The sequence below is a fragment of the Pinus tabuliformis genome, chromosome 2_2 (genome assembly GCF_031772625.1).
Source record: "Pinus tabuliformis cultivar Carrire ecotype Pingquan chromosome 2_2, CPIR1, whole genome shotgun sequence".
Classification (NCBI taxonomy): Eukaryota; Viridiplantae; Streptophyta; class Pinopsida; order Pinales; family Pinaceae; genus Pinus; species Pinus tabuliformis.
Window position 1 is genome coordinate 71,735,322 of NC_142300.1, and position 21,222 is coordinate 71,756,543.

A 21,222-nucleotide genomic window follows, 5' to 3' on the forward strand; every position below is an offset into this window, starting at 1 on the left:
TATGAGAGCAAATTCAAACAAAAAAGTATCTGGATCTTCTCAGTTCAGGCCATGGAAGTGAGGAAGAGTAGAGGGGCTTATGTTTTTCATCTTGGCATCCCCATTAGTTTCTCTTATGGGAAAATCGTCCTCAACTCTTTCCCTGTCTCCCTTTCATTTCTATTTTCATCCATTGTGTCAGTTGGTGGAATTATTTCTTCTTCTTCCCCTATAGGCTCTTCAAAAATCTTTGGTTGTTAGCCTAAGGGGTCCTTTAGCTCACAACCACCCAAGAAGAGGGAGGTTGGATGTTTGAAGTGGTGGGGGTATTTGGCAGAAATTTTCCTAAGTTATCCCTATTCCTACGAGGCATGAAAGGAGTGTTTTTTTTATAGAGTTTTAAACTGCTTGCAGAATTGAAATAAAACATAACTAAATTGCAACTATTTACTGAATGGAACTAATTGCATAATGAAAGAGATAAGAAAAGGAAGAAAGAAATCAGAAATCACATCTACTCAGACACCTCCCCAACAACGACACCAAAAAGTGATGAGCACCAGTGTTGCAGCAAGGATGCTGTAAAGCCTGGGGCTATCGACTTTACTTCATCAACCTAGGGTTCGTACAAAGTTGGACGTGACAGTGTTGTATACACAAATAGATGTAATTGGTTTACTCTTTGTCACTTCTGAGCTGGGGCGATAGACCACTAGGGTTTCTCAAATCAACCTTCTAATGACTAGAAGAAGTCTTATTACCAACTGGAGAGGGGAAATTTACCCTAATTGGGAGAAAACAAATACTACCTATTGCAAGAATGAAAGACTGAAAAAAAATTCTTGCAAAATAACATGAAATCCTCTATCTACTTGCTAACATACCTTGCTGCAAAAGAACCCTACTTTAATACATGTGAGGTTTAACTAATCTAAGCATGAAATGTGATCTAGAGAGTACTAATTTTTTTCTGCATGAATAAATATAAAAGAACTCCTTTTCTTTATCTTTTTGCTTGAAAAATGTAAATGCTAATCTCTCTTTGTTCTTTGGCAGGGGAGACAAGTGTGGAGGAAGAGGAGTACAATGGTTATGATGGCTTGGCGGGAAATTAGGGGCCTAATCCTAGCTTCAGTGATGATTTTTCTCAATTCAGGCTCAAAACAGGCTGCTATAGGTTTTCCTACAGGATGTACTAGTTCTCCTATAGGATCCCTTGTTTTACTACAAGAACAGACCGAAAGATTAGGGAGTGGTCTAGAAGGTGGAATGGAGCTTGGAAAAGGTGGATAAGGGGGGAATAAGGCATGGAAGTGGTAGGCACTACTCAAAACTCAAGCAAAATCTTTAAGATGGTTGGATTTGCTCAATGGAAATGGCAAGTTTTCCTCATAAAACAAGAATTTGAATTAAGACCTTAGTGACTTTTGGCAATCATGGGTGGATACAGCTTGGATGAGGTTGATGAGATGAGGTCTCCTTGCAATGTAGAAACTCCTGCAATAACACACATCATTATTGGCATTTATTCATAAATTCATCTAAAAACAAGAAGGGTTTATTCAAAATAGAAGAAAATAGAGTTGTCGCCATTTATTTGCTAAGTTCATGCATGGAAGTGCTTGAAACCATTACAAAAGTGATATGAAATTAGTGCAAAACCTAAGAGATTAGAAATGCCAATTGCAGCTTATCCTATGAAACTGGAAGATAATGACCTAATTAGTGGGAAACCCTAGATTACGCAAAAAGCAAGAATTCTAATTTTTTTTGGGTTGTATGGGAAGTGTTCCTCAAGCCATGATCCCTGAAAGGGAGAAATGAGATGAAACCACTTGCTGTCAGCCTTTCTAGAATATGTTCTTGTCACTATGACGCTACTGTTAGAACTATCCACAAATGGAAGCAAACTAATTAACCCTACCAATATTTGCAAATTAACAACACCAAAGTCAAGTCAGCAACTAACTATGAGCATAAGTTAAGCATACATGTACAACAAGAGGAACCTCTACTCCTAGGGTTGGGCCCGAACCCAAGAGCTTCAGCCCTCTGAGACAAGGGAATGCTTCTCATTTTCATTAAAATATTAGAAATACACAAGAGTACTTGGTTACAATGCTTCAACTCAAAAATTCTACTTAGCTATCTTACACAAAAAAAATCCCAATCCTGATGAGGCTCTAGGCCTCTTGATTTATACAACTGAAGTTACCAACAACTTCGTTAAATTTAGGGAGGCTTGGCTCCCAATCTCGAGATCAACTGGTCTTCAACTGTCATTGGCTTGGCTACCAATGAACCTCATGACTCGGCTACTTGCAACTCAGAGCTGATGAGATTTGATTTAGGAATCTTCGAGTGAGTGAGGAGTTAAGGAGGGAGATCCTATCTCGTGGAGTCCCTCTTGCTTGTCTCATTCGAGTTCGTGCACTTTAATTAGCCAAACTTTGCTCCAAAACTTGCAATCAATGCACATTAGACCACTAGACATCACATCACATATTTACTCTCATTAAGAAAAATATAATTAAAACATGTAAAGAATTATGAGAAATTTTGATTTTAGTAAGGTGGAGGTGCATTAAGGTCCATATAATTTACCCATTGATGAGCCTCATCAACAATCACGTTTTTTCATGTATTTTTCATTTTTCATGTAGCAGGGTCCATCAAAAGCATGCAACATGGGTACTCCTTGGATGAGGAATTAAATTTTGCATCCAACGAGAACTCCTGCTCAAAATTTGAGTAAAACCTTAGGGAGATAAGTTGAAAATATGAGTTGAAAAAGTAGTTTTATTATTTTTTATTTTTTTATCTTTTTACTTTTTTACTGCAAAAATGGTGAATCATCCCCCATGGTTGACATCATCATCTTGAATCCTATGGGTTCTTATAAAGTTTATTTTGGTTGTACATTTTTCTTAGGAGGCCCATTTTAGACCTCAAAATTCCCCTAATGAATGTTATCAACCACGCCCACCGAGATACCAAGAAGAAAATTTGTGCTCCCCTCTTACATTAGACGAATCCCTCGAACTCAAAAACCAGACAGAAGACAACGCAATTAACAGTTTCATTAACACATCGTCTACCATAGGGAACCCAACATGTCAAATGTTGAAAGCTATACTTGATAATGAAGTCGGGGGAGACCCATTAGAAATTCCAAACAATGATCATATACCCACGGTTGTCGTTCATAATAGCGTACCAATTGAAATTGAACCAGGTAAAACCCTCAACATTAATGCCAATCTAGACAACCAGCAACGAGAAAAATTAATCCAGATTCTCCGTAGATATAAATAGGCTTTTGCCTGGGAATATTCGGATATGAAGGGCATCGACCCACAACTATGTACTCATCACATTTATATAGAGAAGGATGCTTGTGCTATTCAGCAGCCCCAGAGAAGGTTAAATCCACATCTCAGGGATATAGTCAAATAGGAATTACAGAAATTGTTGGATGTTAATTTTATATACCCTATTTCAGACAGCTAATGGGTTTCTCCCTTAGTGGTCGTCCCTAAAAAGAATGGGAAATGGAGGATTTGTGTAGACTATAGAGAACTCAATAAGGCCACTCAAAAAGACCATTTCCCCCTCCCATTTGTAGACCAAGTCCTTGACACTCTCGTTGGAAAGAAGTTTTTCTCCTTCCTAGATGGGTTTAGTAGGTATAATCAAATCTAAATCGCCCCGAAAGATCAAGATAGACCACGTTTACCTACCCATGGGGAACATTTGCATATAGAGTTATACCTTTTGGTTTGTGTAATGCTCCAGCCAATTTTCAAAGAGCGATATTGAGTATTTTCTCTAATCTGATTAATGAAGGACTTGAGTTCTATATATGGACGACTTTACCCCATACGGTGACGAATTTGAGCAAGCTTTAAAGAATTTAGAAAAAGTGCTTGAAAGACGTATTGCTACTAGATTACGTCTTAGTCATGAAAAATGACATATGATGATGACTGAAGGTGTAGTTTTAGGACATTATATCTTTGCTAGAGGTATTCAAGTAGATCTGGTGAAGATCGAGGTAATTCTTAATCTACCCACACCCCGTACACCAACAGAGGTACTGATCCAGATTTAAACAGGAACACAACAAATTACAGAGATAGCCATAAACACAGAGATGCAATGGAAATAATACTTCATTTCATTAATGTAAAATACTGAAATATGCTTACAAACAGAAATGGAAATAAACCAGCTAGGGCGATGGTAGCTTATCTCTGAGAAGAGATGTGGTGGCTACATGCCTCTAAACTGTGTTACAATGAGGCTCAAAGGCCTATTTATTGTTTAGAAACAATGGAAAACCCTAAACATCCAAAAACCTAACCCTAGAAGATGAAACGCCAAACTGTGCGCCTCGTTTGGGTAAATTGGTACATCAACTTCCCAGGATCGTAACTTTGGCATACGATCTCTGTTTAACATGCACAATAGCTCGTTAGAAAGATCTATATGAGGACTATAACTTTGGGAAGAGAAACATTGGTTAATGACCCATGTTCCTCCCGATTTTCCCAAAAAACGTCATTTAGAGCCTCAAAATAGCTCTGGAAGTTCAAGACCCAAAAACTACTAAAAATAGTAAATTGTGCTCAATTAAGGAAACTGAAAAACTGAAAGAGACAGTTGTGGGCATCTAAGTGGGATAGGTGGGTGGCCACCAACATCCACCTAGATCATTCCTCCCCCTTAGGAAGCAATGGTCCCCATTGCGTTGAGTTCCTCCATCTGCTGAACTTGGTCCCTGATGAGTTGTTCTACAATCTCGGATGTGTCAAGTAATGGTGGGAAGCATGGTCGAGGGCAGTACACATTGAACACTTGGTGCGGGTGAAGGAATGAGGTAATGTTGTGCTCCAAAGCTTTGTTTCCCATAGCCTTGGTAATGGTGTAAGGACCATGTTGGCGTGGTCGGAGCTTCTGATGGGCTCTTGTAAGGCGTTCTTTCTGCAGATGCAACCAGACTTTGTTGCCCACCTGAAGCTTGTGTTGCCCACCTGAAGCTTGTGTGGTACCCCTGTGGGTGAGGAGAAGTTGTTCATGTGTTCTTTCATGACTGTATCCCTCTACTGCTACGTGGAGGAACCCTTCACGGGGGTCATGGATGTGGCGACGATCTTCCCCTTACTTTGGATCGAACCAGACAGAAAATGAATTTCCTAGTCTGGGAGATGAGTTTGCTGCATTTCTTAGCAGTGATCAAAGAGGTGGTCGTAGGTGGGACTACCTCCGATATCCTGTATAATGAATTACCCAAAGAAATAATGACAGCGCGAGGCCTTGGCTCATACACAGCATGTCGTCTCCACAAGTATGGTTGACCTAATAATACATCACAAACATCCAAAGGTGTAACATCACACAATACCTCATCTATGAAGGGTTTGATGTTGTAGGGAAGGCAGCACTACTGGCGGACTCAGAGATCTTGTCCTTGGTGAAGCCATCAAATACTATATGGTTGCGGGTGTGGTGTAGTCGGTAGGCCCAACCTCTTCACGACCTCTGCTGAAATGAGGTTCTTTTGGCTGCCACTGTCGACAATGAATTTCAGCGGCGAACCATTCACCCACATCTGTGAGTGGAAAAGATGCTCCCCCTCCTCTAGATCTTCGGGCTCATCCTTCTGGACCTTGGCGGTGGCAACAGTGGCGCTAGGCTCTGCATCAATGATTTGCTTCCCTTTGCCATTCCCCTTGTCGGGTTTTAACTCAAGGTCAGAACATGCATCTGATTCTAAAGCCTTCAACTCGGCCACCAGCGACTACTTGGTCCAACACTCACTTGTGTTACGAGTGGGGCTCTTATGGAACTCACACCACTTTCCTATGTCTTTCTTCAACTTCGTGGTGTTGTTCTTTTCTTGTGCTTCGACGAGTTGTCTTGGATCACCCCACCTTGGCTTTGTCCTTTGGTCTTCGGATTCGCAGATCCAAAGTCTCGCTTCTTCTGTTTAAACTTCTGCTCAATTTTGACAGCGTATCGGTACGCCGTGCCAAGCGAGGAGATGTTCAGGAACTCCATCTCTTCCTAGATGTATCTATGTAGGTAGTCGTGGTATTTGAGTACCAAATGCAGCTCAGAATCCTTGATACCCAACTGTGTGCGAAGGGTATGAAAAATGTTTGTGAACTCCGGCACATCTTGGTCCCTTCCTTGTCGCAGCGTGGTCCACTTTATGTATTTGTCCTCATAGATTTTGATAGGGTAGTACTGCTCCTTGATGGCATCCTGGAATGAATTCCAAGTGGGTGCAGCTGAAAATAGTGAGCCTGTACTTTCATCCTTCTGCTCGCAGTAGGTTTCCCACCAGTCCTTGACGTGGGGGGCTGCTTTGAGAAGAGCGAAAATAATCTTTTCCCAACTGGAAAAATCATGAACAGAAAAATATCCCTCTAGCAGATTTAACCATTTATCAATGGCATCTGCGTCTATTTAACCCTCGAATATGGGGATTTCAAAATTAACTTGTGGCTTAAACAGTGTGGCATTTCCAGAGTAGCTGTTGGAAGCCGATGCGTCCCCTGGGCAGCCGCTGAAGGATCTGGGCAAAGTTGTCCATCATTGTGTTCCTTTATCACTCGAGGGCTTCTTCGAGCAAGCTTTTGATAGGATCTCCTGCCCCCTCGTCTTTATTTTCATCTACCATGGGAGGCCGTCGAGATTTTCGAGGCTGGTCTTGCAAAGGTTCGACTTGTTCAAGCCCTAACTCCTTATATCCTAACCTCGTTGGGGACATGCAAAGAAAAACAGAGAAAAAGTAGACCACTCTGATACCACTGATCCGGATTTAAACAAGAACGCAACAAATTACAGAGATAACCATAAACACAAAGATGCAGTGGAAATAATACTTCATTTCATTAATGTAAAATACTGAAATATGCTTACAAACAGAAATGGAAATAAACCAGCTAGGGTGATGGTAGCTTATCTCTGAGAAGAGATGTGGCGGCTACATGCCTCTGAACTATGTTACAATGAGGATCGAAGGCCTATTTATTGCCTAGAAACAATGGAAAACCCTAAACATCCAAAAACCTAACCCTAGAAGATGAAACGCCAAACTGTGGGCCTCGTTTGGGTAAATTGGTACAACTTCCCGTGGTCATAACTTTGGCATATGATCTTCGTTTGACATGCACAATAGCTCGTTAGAAAGATCTATCTGAGGACTATAACTTTGGAAATAGAAACATCTGTCCATGACTCACATTACTCGCGATCTTCCCAAAAAACGTCGTTTAGGGCCTCAAAACGGCTCTGGAAGTTCAGGACCCGAAAAACTGCTAAAAATAGTAAATTGTGCTACAATTAAGGAAACTGAATAACTGAAAGAGACAGTTGTGGGGGTCCAAGTGGGATAGGTGGGTGGCCACCAAAATCCACTTGGATTAGGTATGTAGTTTCATTGGATATGCTGGATATTATCGTCGATTTATAGAACATTTCTAAAAAATAGTTGCACCATTGTATGCTTTAACCGATAACGTTAAGCTTGAATGGACTGACAAATGTGATGTTGCTTTTGCAGATCTTAAAAAGTTGGTATCAACAACTCCAGTATTAAGAGGGCCGAATTGGGATTTACCCTTCCATATCTCATCAGACGCATCAAATACAACGATAGGTGTTGTCCTTGGACAAGAAGAAGACAAGAAACCATATGCCATTTACTATATTAGCAAAAACCTTAAACTAGCCGAATTAAACTACACATTGATGAAAAAAGAAAATAGTTGTTGTATATGCTATTAATAAATTTATTCATTATATAACATGATACTCAGTTTTTTTGTACATTGATCATTCTACTATTCGATATTTAGCTAATAAATCGATTACTAATGGTCGGGTGACTCGATGGTTGTTATTATTGTAGGAGTTCGATATTACCATCAAAGATCGACCAGGAAACGAAAATTTGGTCGCATATTTCTTGTCTCGAGTGCCTAAGATAATTGACCCATCACTGATGCATGATCAATTCCCGGACGAATATCTATTTTTTGTGACAGTCAGGACACCTTAGTATGCAAATGTGGCGAATTATCTGGAAGCAAGAAAATTGTCAGCATATTTATCACCACGAGAAAGGAAATTGATTGTTCAGCGTAGCGATCGGTTTTCCTGTATAGATGGGTATATCTTCCATATAGGCTTCGATATTAAAATTAGTAGATGCATTAGAAAGATGAAATTTGTGATATTTTGAAAGCTTACCATGATGAACCCTGCGGTGAGTATTTTTCTGATCGTCGAACTGGACACAAGGTACTTCAGATAAGTTATTACTAGCACACGATATTCAAAGATGCCAAAAAGTATGTCCAGCTTGCAACAGCTGCCAAAGAATGGGTCGTCCAGGTTAAGATAAAGAAATGCCCCTGCTGCCGCAACTGGTAATAGAGCCCTTTGAGAGATGGGCATTAGACTTTGTAGGTCCTTTCAATCCACCATTGAACCAAAAAAATGTACTTCTTAGTTTGCACAGACTATGTAACTAAGTGGGTGGAAGTAGTAGCCCTTCCAAAAGATACAGAAGAAGCAGTTATTAGCTTCTTATTTGAACTATTCATGCGATATGGTTTACAAAGAAAATTCATAACAGATGGGGGATCACAATTTACAGCTCACAATATTTCAGCCACCCTTCAGAATTATCATGTCAAACATAGAGTTACTTCTCCATACCACCCCCAGGCAAACAGCCAAGTGGAAAGCACTAATAAAGTCCTGGAGTCAATTTTAACAAAAACAGTATCCGTGAATCATCAGAATTGGGCAACTAAACTCCCAGAAGCCCTATGGGCCTACTGAACGACATGCGTAATAGGCCTAGTCACTCTCCATATCATCTTGTTTTTGGCAAAGAACCCATTTTTCCAATTGAATTTGAAATAAAAACTCTTAAAACCGCAAAAGAAGTCGGATTGGACTTCACAGAAGCGCAGAAGCAACACCTGCAGTAGCTTAATGAACTGAACAAGATAGGCCTATTGGCTCTGCAACGTACAACTGTTATCCAACAGCAGAGGGCCAAGTGGCATGATTGCCTCATTAAAAAGAAGTTGTTTCATAAAGGCATTGCTATATGACTCCATATTTCAGGATTTCCTAGGAAAACTTCAGATGAGATGGCTTAGACCTTATGAAATCGTCGAAGTTCATGATAATGGCACAATGACCCCGACCACCATTGATGGGTCTGAAACCTCTTTTCTCACAAATGGACATCGGCAATGTCTTTATTGCCAACCACTTACAAAGGAGTCTTTCTAACATGAGATAAGTAATGATTCTAATTTTCATGTTGTAGCCAACTGGGCAGGTAACCCGGCTTCTACATCTCCTTGAAAGTTTAAAAGAAAATCCTTACAGATTCTATATAATGTATATAATTTTGTGTGAAATTTTCTTAGTATTTTTATTTAAACTTTTTGAATATAACTAAGGGAGAGGATATTGTTGATTTTAGTTATAACTGTCAATTTCTTTTGTACAATTTGTTGTTCCATTAGAGCACAATTACTGCCTTGTTTATCATAATTTTCGTCCCCTTGGTCACAACTAATGTTTCCTTTTAGCATAGCTCGTTGTTCCTTTAATCACGGGTTGTTGTTTCCTTCATCACAATTGTTGTTTCCTTGTTGCATAGCTCATTGTTTCCTTTAATTGCAATTGTTTTTTCCTTTGTTACAACTGTTGTTCCTTTGCAGAACCATCTTGGTGTTCCTTTCGTTACGATTGTCATTCCCTTGGTAACGATTCTTGTTTCAGTTCCAACTTATCATCGTAATAATGTTGTTTCTTTTTATAACGGTCATTGTTTTTATCACAGTTGTTGTTTCCCTTTTTCACGACCACTATTACCTTCTACATCAGTTGTCGTTCCCTTTGGGTACGACTGTTGTTCCTTTATCTTGCAACTATTGTTCCCTTGTAACTATGAGATTTTCTTTGTGATTTCGAAGTATTCTTTCACTGTTATGGGATAAATACTATGTTACTCCAAATATTACCTTGTAAAGAGAATCTTACTTGATTTGGAAAACCTTATCAAAATCTAATTTCTAGCCGTCCTGATATCACAAGTAACATAATTTGTTCATATTATATCATTTTTACTACCACCAAAGTAGTTTTTTTTCTCCATATGGACTAGTGATCTCCTTCAAACATAAAACTTGTGGGGAAGCAATTCACAAATTAAAATGGAAAAATTATCATAATGCTTCTTATGCCATCCCTAACTCTTAAGGAGTTGATGAGCCACACCATTTTACCAATTGTTCATGATCTACGAAAAATAAATACATGAAAATAAAAGAAAGTAAGAGTATATTTTCTCTCAGAAGAATAGGAGGTCTCATCACAAGCCAGCCTGCAATTATCATAAGACTTAACACAATGACATTACTATTCTGGTCACCAAGCCAGGGTAATGGCTGCTGACATTTTAGTGAGAGTACAAGAGGCCTCATCATGAGCTGACTTGTTCACTGTGTTAAGATCTGGTGAATGGCATTATCACTACGTGGTCACCACACCAAAACAATGGTCTTTGGAGAAAACTCATGAATTTTTAGTTAATGGGACACTGGCATAGCAAAAGGGTTAAAGGGAAACCCTGTCGAGGCTATGGATGTCTCCTGGCAGCAAAGGCTTTGCCTGTGGTATTGAAGTATAATTGGAATCACCAATCAATACTTTGTGAATTTGACTTCCCTATTTCATAAATAACAAAGGAATCACCAAACCCGACTTGGAAATATATTATAATAACTAAGGTGGAAATTTAAGATATTGCGAACAAAACTTTATCTCTAACATATCATGAACATATATATTATTATTTTTATAAAGCGACCTTGTCAAATCTATTTTACTCTCTTCAATAGGTAATCTTTTGGCGTACATTGTTTTTACCCATAATCTTCATACTTTGAAACCTGCAAAGATATGCATGTGTCACCTTATCCCATGTCTTATTACTCTATCACATAAACTTAGATGATTTGACCATTCCCTATTATGCACAATAAATGCATTAATATGTCAATGATTTACCAAATCACCAACAGTCGTGGTCAACCTTTCTTGTCATTGGGGGGAAGTAAATATCCACATGCATGGTATGACGTCGACATGCTTAACAAGGATGACTAATCATTATACCAATTCTATTTGAATATGTTAAATTGAGAATAATAAGTTGCATATTATCATTTTTTTTTGCAAATTGTTGGCTTAAGATTTGTATACAACTTCTGATTATTTTCTTGAGAAACAGTGAGCATGGGCGGTAAATCAATTCTGAGTGAGCCACCTCAACTCAGGGTTTTTGAGTAGGTATGGAGAATCTTGGAACAGGTAGGATGGATTGAGTACTTCTTGAGGCTACAAGGATCCAACGATGCAGTTGCCCTGGAATTCTTACAGAACCTGCACAACGGAGTAACAACAGTCAAGGGTAGAAAAATATTAGTAAATCAGACAGTTCTAGCAGAAGTCACAAGCCTCACCATGGAAGGAGAGAAGTGGTTAGATAAGAATATTGGGTTGCATGGTGCCAAGTTGATGTTCAAAGACCCTAGTGAAGCACTGGTTTGAAAAGGCAAAGGCTATCACTTGGCGTCCTTTCCAGAACCTTTGCAAGAGCTAGCAGAGATAGTACAAAGATACATTACTTGTGATGGTCGGTATGATGTGGTAAGGCCATGACATTTGAAATTGTTGGTTGCATTGAGACAGAAGGTAACTATAAATCTTCCTTTATTTTTGAATTATCTTCTACATGAGATAGTTGATAGAATTGGCAAAGCCAAGGATCCAAATTCAGTAATCAGTAATCATTGTCTTATCAAGCTAATAGTCAGTAGGGAACTAAATCAAGCACAGATAACTTAGGATCATTTTGTCGGAAATACTGAGTCAAAATTCCAAACTGAGACACCTACTATAGAACCTGAGCAATCATAAACAGAGAGGGTTATGCAAGAACAAGCATAGACCTCAAGTTCACAGACATTGACTGGAGCTTAAAAAAGGATAGCATCTCTCTTGGTATCCTTCCCTGTTAAAAGAAGAAGATCAGTTAGACTGGCTAAAATGAGAAACCCCTCAGACCCCAGTGACCAACTACTAGAAGATATACTTCAGAAATCCCCTGAACATCAAGAGACACATCAGGTTAACTCACCCCAAATTCGTGAACAAGAGATAGCTCAAGTGCTAAAAAACACAGGACCCTTTTTAACAATGAGGAAGACACAGGTTGTTCAGAATTCCCATCTACGAACCCCAACACCCGATTTCTCGGCCTCTCCCCTCAATTCCATTGTTACTATGATACTACAGTCCTTATAGGACCCGGAACCCTACTTCTCAGGAACAGTTGGGAGAATCGGTTGACATTGTTATGGAACGAGGTTCACCCTCTGAAGAAGCAGTTTCATCACCATGTGAGCCATGTGACAACCATACTAATACATTCCAATATGATAAGGGCCCTGTAGGCCTTGGACTTTTTCCTGAAGTCGAGGAAACTGCAAATAAGGAACCTAAAATTACCATTACCATTCCTTCCACCTCAACTAGACAAATTGAAAAACATACTGAAAGAACGAAAAAGAAAACCAATCACGAAATAAGGCTGTTGAATTAAGAAAATCAGAGGTTACGAAGGAAGTTGAAATAACTTGAAGATTGGTTGAAGAATAGCAGAAGGCATCACATGAGAAAGCAGAGAATTCGAATAGCCAAAACCCAAACTGGAAGCTTTTTCACTTCCATTGAAACCCAAACATAAGGGACCCCCACTATTTTTGTAGAAACCCCGACTGACTTGGACCCTAATATCATGACAACTGAGGCATCCAGCCAAACAAAATTGTTGATTTCTATCAATAGGGCCATTCAGACGGAAAGTGTGCCTCCATATACCCCTTTGATCATGGACACCACTATTCAAGTATTGAATAGGAGACTGAAGGAACAACAACAGACTTTAAGTCGGTACCGAGGTGAAGTAGTGCCCTAGAAAGAACCAACGGATTTATTGCAGAAATATAAAGCATTATCCATCACTGAAGATGAGACATATGCTAAGCTCAGAGTGGAAAAGAAAAAGACAGAATTGGTATAGGGTCAACTTCAAAAAGCCTTAGAACAAATCAAAGAGGTTTGTTCCATTTACTCTGATACTTTGTCTTGCAAATGCCCGACAAAGAATTATGCGTCGTTCTTACTTTAACGATACCTATTACTTAAAATCAAAGTCGTTCAGTCAAGACAACCTACTGAGTTTACTATTGTTTCTGATTTCATTAAATCTTTTCAACAACAAGACGATTATGTCAAATACTTTTTGTGTGAGTTGTACATGCATAACTTTTTCTTGGAGGAGCAAAGGGATGAAAATCCTAGCCCTTTTATTAGAGATGTGCAATTTCAAGCCTTCCTTTCTTTTGCTAAAAATCAAGTCAAGTGGTCCAAAGCTCATGACATATACCAAAAAAGGGAAAATGGCCTTGACCTCTAGGTCATGGGAGAACCAAAAAGTCCCCTGCGTACTCTTATTAAACACAAGAAATTTATGGAACAGTAAGGTGTCATTCCTGCTCTTGCACTTGTGCATAATGATGTTCTTTAGACTGGTTTAGAATTCTTTGAGGAAATTAGGGAAGAAGCCATCTTTACAGGCAAGCAAAGATGTAATATGTCTTCCACTAAGGTGAAAAACAAAGAACCATCCAATTATCGAAACTTTCGGGCAGCAGCCAACAGAGTGAGAGATTATGCTCGTTTGGTCATGTCTGAAGGACCTAATTGGATTGGTTGCAGGTATAGATGTCCTATCATCTAATACCCTCCAGATGTCTACAAGACTTAATATGAGATCTCTGAAAAGGATAAAACTATAGCTTTCAAAGAGATTCAAAAGTGAAACGGGTTTCGATATTATGGTGAAAGATCCTATCCAACTTATTCCTTAACACTTTTACATGTCAATTATCTTATTGCATGAGGACATGCAACAAGGTAAGCTGGGGAGTGATGTTGGGTTATGAAATTGGTATGTTTATTTCCCCTTATTTCTCTAGTTAAATATTTATTTTGCAAGGTTTTTAAGTCTATTTTATAATAATCTCATAGATAGAAGTTCTAGAAATGCAATTAATAATATTCTAGTATTTTGTCTTGTTAATAAGTTAAGTTGAGTACTTTAGATATCCTTTAGTTCTAAATCTGTGTTACTTTATGTACAGGAAAAAGATCTTATGGATAGTTGTTGTTCCCTTGAGGAGATGAAGAAAGACCGAGTCTTAAGGATTATCGCATTAATCTTGGCATGCTGGCTCGAGATTTATATTTATTTGCATAAGAACAGTTACAGGAAATATATGATCTAATTTTGTGATTTAAATAAGAAATCCTGAGAATCTTCTGATTCTTAGGATAGCTTTATCATTCCAATGTTAGAATGCACTGTAGTATATATTAAATTGTAGTAAGAAAGAGAGGAATGGTGATTTTTTATTATTCTTGGTGAACTGTAAAAGTGAACATTAGAACTGCTCTGAATATTTACAGACCGTTTTTGTACTTTACTTTGATGTCAATGAAAGTTTGAATGGTTCGAATTTAATCTTTTATATTGAATTTCCTTTAAGGCAGTTATCTTCAGGGACCTTGGGCCCAGTCGCTAGAAAGATTGTTGTCTTCCCGTGTACTATTATCTTTTTATTCTTATCATATGCACAATTGTTGTTTCTTGTATGAGTTCCTTAATTTACGATTCAATTTCGTAAGATTCTTAGATTTGCAATTTTTTTTTTGTGAATTCTTAAAACTTGTTATTTAGCTGTGTGAAGATTTACATTTCAATTACCATACTTGTTATGAGTTTCTAGAACTAATTATCTAGTTGTGCACAACTCCAGAATTTCCTTATGATAGAGTGAATTTCCAATTCCTTGTCTTATTATCAGCAACTATGGGTGATTAGTGATTAAGTGCGGATTCCTTTCGAAAAGCGTTATACATATTGAAGTTTCACATTATAGTCAGATAATTGGTTTAATAGAAGTTAATGTTTGTTTTTGAAGTAGTTAAACAGTTCCATGATTTCTGCAAAGTGGTTCACTTCTGTTTAATTGAACTTAATGCCTTTTGAAAGTATTTCTTTATAGCTTTTTCTTTACGATAGTTTCTCGTACACTCCTGTAATTTAAAGTACTATCCCTGCATAGATAGTGTCGACAACCTTGTAATAGAAAGACAAACTCCAAGTTGATAGATTAATGGATAAAGGATTGAGATGATTCCTTAGGAACAACTTAGCACCTAGCAACTCCTATGATAATTAACCTAATAGCTCTGATCCACGGATGCATCAAGGACATTCAGACAAAGGTCAAGGTAGTAAATAAAAAATCAGAGGCACTCATTGCAAAGAAAAAGAATCAGTGCCCTCAGTTGCTCGACAAATGGACTTAGTGGCTCAGGATGAGCCACAAGTGAGCATTGGGGGCCTGTTGGAGCGAAAGTTTTGAGGCAAGATTTTGAGGATTCCAAGCAGAGGAGAACCACACATATGGATTTCGTGTAATAAATTCAGCTAAGGATTAATGCTCAAAATGTGTAAAGGAAGGAAATACTTTAGTATGGTTTTGGGGGTTTTTACTCATAGTATTAGAAATTGCCCATGGTAAAAGTAGGTTGTTGGTCGGCCTTGTGCCCAATGTAAAGTTATAAATAAGGCATCAATGTTTTGTTATAGAGTGTGCCTAGATATGTTATGTTTAGGACGAGTATTCTTGGAAGATTTTATATTGTAATTTGATGTTTTAGGTTGGTGAGCTGCGACACTATGATGTAATGGAGATTTTTCTAAAGTAATAGAAATGGTTGTTTGGATAATTGTCTATTGTGTGCAATTTCTATTTGATTAATCTGGTTTATTTGTTATGATGTGAAAATAATTGATTTATTGCACAAATTATGGATATACTTAAAAAAATGTGTTGTGTTAAGAATAATAGCATAGACCTTCTTGGGTCTTGAAAATGTCATTCATTTCCATTACACTTTCACTATTATGTCCACTATATCACCTCCATTTCACTACTATGTCACCACATTCATCCCACTTTCATTATCATTGGGCCACATTTATGTTTTTCCAATCTTTATTAATTCTAAGCCTTTTAAGTGAATTTGTGGTTAAAAATTAGAAAATAATGTGCATATGCTTATACCTAACAAATGGGTTGAGATTGTTGACATGTGTAGGTTGAAAGGAGGCTTCTAGAAGACCCTTCTGTGACACTCTAAGGCCAAATTCGAATTTGAGTGGAAAGAATCATGGGATCATGAGGATATGTGTCACATCTCCTAATTATATTGTAACTCTAAGAAGACATGTGTCTTATCAGTTCCTACTTTGATTAGGACTCTAGAGGTAGAGGGAGAGATTCATGGACTCTCATTAATGAGATGGCTTCTCATCTTTTTGTATAAATAGGAGATCTCTCTCCTTCATTTGTTAGTCTTTTAGCTTGTGAGTTCTTAAGTCTCAGTTTAGAGTTCTTTAGCTTGGAGTTTGTAGTTCTTCCTTGATGGCTTTTGAAAGCTTTGGATAGCTTTGTTGTACTTTGTGATTTTGAAGAATTTGAATAAAGCTTTGATGTTCTCAACATGGAAGGAGATGTGAAATAGATGTCATGGAGCACATTAGAATGTAAGGTAGAGTAAATTTCATTTTGTAATTTTGCTTTGATTTCATTATGTCATTTGATTGCTTTCAAGTTTGATAGATTAGATTTTCCATTCATGCAATTTTAATTCATGTAAGTATGTTCAACCGGTTGATCGTAGATTAGTTTTCTTCTTTACATGTTTTTGCATCAAATAGTAACATGGGATTTGCCTCTCTGCTGACTTTGTTTTTCTTTTCTTTTCAATTTCAGTTATGCTTTGATTTCAGTTTTATTTACTTGCTTTGTTAGTTAGTTTAGATATCAGATTGCTCATGTCATTTTTAGTTACTTCCTATAGTCAGAGCGAGTCGAATGGTGAGGGATTGAAGTATGAATGCGTAGTTTGATATTAGTTTATTTTTCTGCAAGTTAGATATTGAATTGCTCATGTCATTTTCAGTTACTTCCTATAGCCAGAGCGAGTCGAATGGTGAGGGATTGAAGTATGAATGTGTAGTTTGATATTAGTTTATTTTTCTGCAAGTTAGTTATTGAATTGCTCATGTCATTTTCAGTTATCTCCTATAGCGAGAGCGAGTCAAATGGTGAGGGATTGAAGTATGAATGCGTAGTTTTATATTAGTTTATTTTTCTGCAAGATAGTTATTGAATTGCTCATGTCATTTTCAGTTACCTCCTATAGCCAGAGCGAGTCGAATGGTGAGGGATTGAAGTATGAATGTGTAGTTTAATATTAGTTTTATTTTCGGTTGGATCGGGAGCTTTCTGATAACCCTATCACGCGCGCAGGCCTGCCGCCATTAGACTTCTAGTTCGCGCTCCTCTCCGCCCAAATGGCCTCTCCGGAGGCTTCACTGGAGGAGGTCACTTAGTAGCTGGCTTTTTCAACTCTTGTTAACTCCTTGCCGCCTCAACGAACTCGACCTGCCATTTCCAAATTCGTTAAAAAAATAGAAGGATTACAAGAGGTTTCCCTTCCTCCTGCTCTGCCTAGAATGGCTGCTCTTGCTTTGGCCAAAAAGGGTTTGATAGGGCAATTCACTGGTCTTTGGCCCTCACCTAAAACTGTTCAGAGGTGGGTGGAAAGAAACTGGACGGACAAAATTCAGGGGAAAATTGCTATTAGATTATGTGGGAAGGGTTACTTCACCTTCCACTTTGAGACGAAGAATGACAAGGATCTGATTTTTCGCAATGGGCCATACTTTATGGACTCCAGAGGTCTATACTTAAATAAGTGGACGCCAGACTTCGATCCAGAGCTTGATATCCCTAATGCAATCCCTGTTTGGGTGCGCCTCCCCCATCTCCCATTACACTGCTGGGGAGATGAATCTGTGCGAGCCATAGGAAATGCAATCAGAAAATATATTGATAGAAGCGAGCCAAGAAACAACATGCAGGCATGTGCCCGTATCTGCGTCGAGGTCGACCTGGGAAAAGGACTTCCAGAAGCCATCAAGATCAAAGTTGATGAATGGTCGCACATACAACAGCTTGATTACGAGCAGATCCCCTTCAAGTGCAAGGTATGTCACGAGTATGGTCACTTTGCTAATCGCTGTACTAAGATCATTAATGTGGATAATAATTCTCAAGAACAGCAATGGGAAGTAGTTAAAAGAAAAAAATCAGCCCCTAGCTCCTCTTTACCTAATGAACCCAGCCCCTCCTCTCTTAAAACCTCTGCCCCAATCCCATCTCCTCCGCCTTCCCCTCCCCATCATTCGCCTTCCCCTCCTCATCAATCTCAATCCCCTGGTGGAAAATCCCTTCAATCTCCTCCATCCTCCAACCCCTTCCATGTTCTGTCCCTCCCTGAAGATGACCCTACTCCTTCAAACCCTCCTGATCAACCCTCTTCCCCTCACTCTATGACAGCCCTTCCTCCCCTCTTAATTGAGCCCATTCCCCCTAGAATCACCCGAAGTAACTCCAAAGATCAGGGATCTTCCCTTGATGGCCAAAAGAAGTCGAGGAGAAAGACATCAAAACAGCATAGGGATGAAAACGCCCAGAAAGATATAGCCCTTGGTCTGCAGAATCCAATAGAGTCTTATGTTCAGGGTACAAAAGATCAAGAAGTAGTAAGCAGAGACAAGGGAGGCAGAGCACCTCCTTGAACCACAGGTCTGAAATGATTAAAATTCTTTCTTGGAATAGCAGGGGACTTGGGCACCCCTCTAAAATCAATGCTCTAAAAGATCTCATAGTGCAAGAGAAACCATCCATCGTCCTACTTCAGGAAACAAAACAAAGAGAATCAGAAATCAACAAGATCATTGGAAAGTATAAAGATTACAAAGGAAGCATATGCGAAGCTAGAGGAGCTTCGGGAGGAATTACCACCATCTGGAATCAAAATGATTGGCGCAGTGAAGCTGAGACAATCGACCAGCATTGGATAAAAACTGTTCTGCAAAATAATATTAGCAACCAACAGATAATCATCTTCAATGTATATGTACCCAACCATTACAGGGATAAAGAAACCTGTTGGGAAACTCTTAGCAACCACATTTTGGAAGAAGATAATAGCAACATCATAGTAGGCGGTGACTTCAACTTAATTTTGCATGCTAATGAAAAGCGAGGAGGGAACTTTCAGCCAGATCCTTTCAGGAGCCAAATGGAAAACATAATGCACACTGGTGATTTAATAGATATAGCTCCAAAAAATCACAAGTTTACATGGAGCAATCGAAGGCTGGGCGGCCACAATATCATGGAGAGATTGGATCGATTCTTGGTCAATATCTCCTTCCTGTCAACCTTCTCATCAGTAAACTCTGTTGTTTTACCCTTTGCTGTATCAGACCACTATCTGATCACTCTCGCATTGGATAATCACTGCGCCCTTGGTCCGCTTCCTTTTAAATTCAATCATATATGGAGCGATCAGCAAGATGCCCGAAATATCATCCAGCAAACCTGGGGACAGCATATTGAAGGTTCCCCAGGCTACATATGGGAGAACAAATTAAAGAATGTGCAAAAAGCGCTTAGACATTGGGCCAAATCGCACTATAAGGAGCCTGAAAAAGAAAAACATGAGCTAAAACTACAAATTGCTGAACTTCAATGTACAATAGAGCAAAAGGAATACTGTCATAACGAAAAAATCCAAGAAGAAGAGTTGTACAACAAATTGAGCAAAATTAAAAGGCAGGAGGAAGAAAAGTGGCGCATCAAATCAAGGCAAATATGGCTAGAAAGTGGAGACAAGAACACCTCCTTCTTTCACAAACAAGCCACTGCAAGACAAGTCAGAAACACAATAACTACCATCATGGACAGCGCAGGGAATCAACATGTGGAGCAAACAGATATCAAAGAAGCAGCCACAGAACATTTTAAGGATCTTTTAACTGAAGTACAGGAGGAAGAATCCTATGATGACTTGCTACAGCATTTGCATCCCAAAGTCACAGAGGATCTGAACAAAAACCTGACAGCAGAAATAAAAGAGGAAGAAATAGTTGAAGCAATCTGGAGTCTCCAGCCAAACAAGGCACCTGGGCCGGATGGATTCCCAATCTGTTTTTACAGGGACTACTGGGAATTGATAAAGAAGGACCTCATCAAATACATCAAGTGGATCCAAAAAAAAGGCAAAATTGGTGGATATACAAATTCTACCCATTTGGCTCTTATTCCTAAGGAGAATCGCCCATCCAATTTCTCTCGTTTCAGACCTATATCTTTGTGCAATTCATCTTACAAAATTTTCACTAAAATCATAGCCTCTCGGCTCAAACCCCTTCTCCCGATGCTTATCTCAGAAAACCAAGGAGGCTTTATGGCTAATAGACAAATTGCAGATTCTATTCTTTTAGTTCAAGAGGCCATACACTCAAGCCATGCAAGGAACGAGAAAGGCTTCATCCTAAAACTAGATTTGGCCAATGCCTTTGACAGGGTAAGGCATTCTTTTTTATTTTTTGTTCTTCAAAAGATGGGCTTCTCACCTCTCCTCATCAATGTCATAAGAGCCTGCATCTCTGGACCTTGGATCGCTCCCCTCATCAACGGAAGACCCGGACCCTCCTTCCAATCCTCAAGAGGATTAAGACAAGGCTGCCCCTTATCCCCTTATCTCTTTATCCTTATGGCAGAATCATTCAGCAGTGCCCTTGATCAAAAGAGGCAATCAGGACTCATTACAGGCATCAAGTTTGAAGAAGGCATCAAAAATATAAACCACTCCCAATTTGCCGATGACACCCTTCTGTTAGGGGGGGCGACCACCATTATTGCAAGAAGATTCAAGTCCCTGCTCGACAAATTTATGAGATACTCCGGAGGCCAAATAAATCATCTTAAAAGTTGTATTTATGGATGGAATGCTTCATCCCAAACAATACATAGTATTGCCAACATTTTTGGTGTTCCCTGCAAGTTAAATTGGGACTGTTTCAACTACTTGGGAATGCCAGTAACCATAGGGAAAGCAAAGACTGAAGTCTGGGACTTAACACTTGAC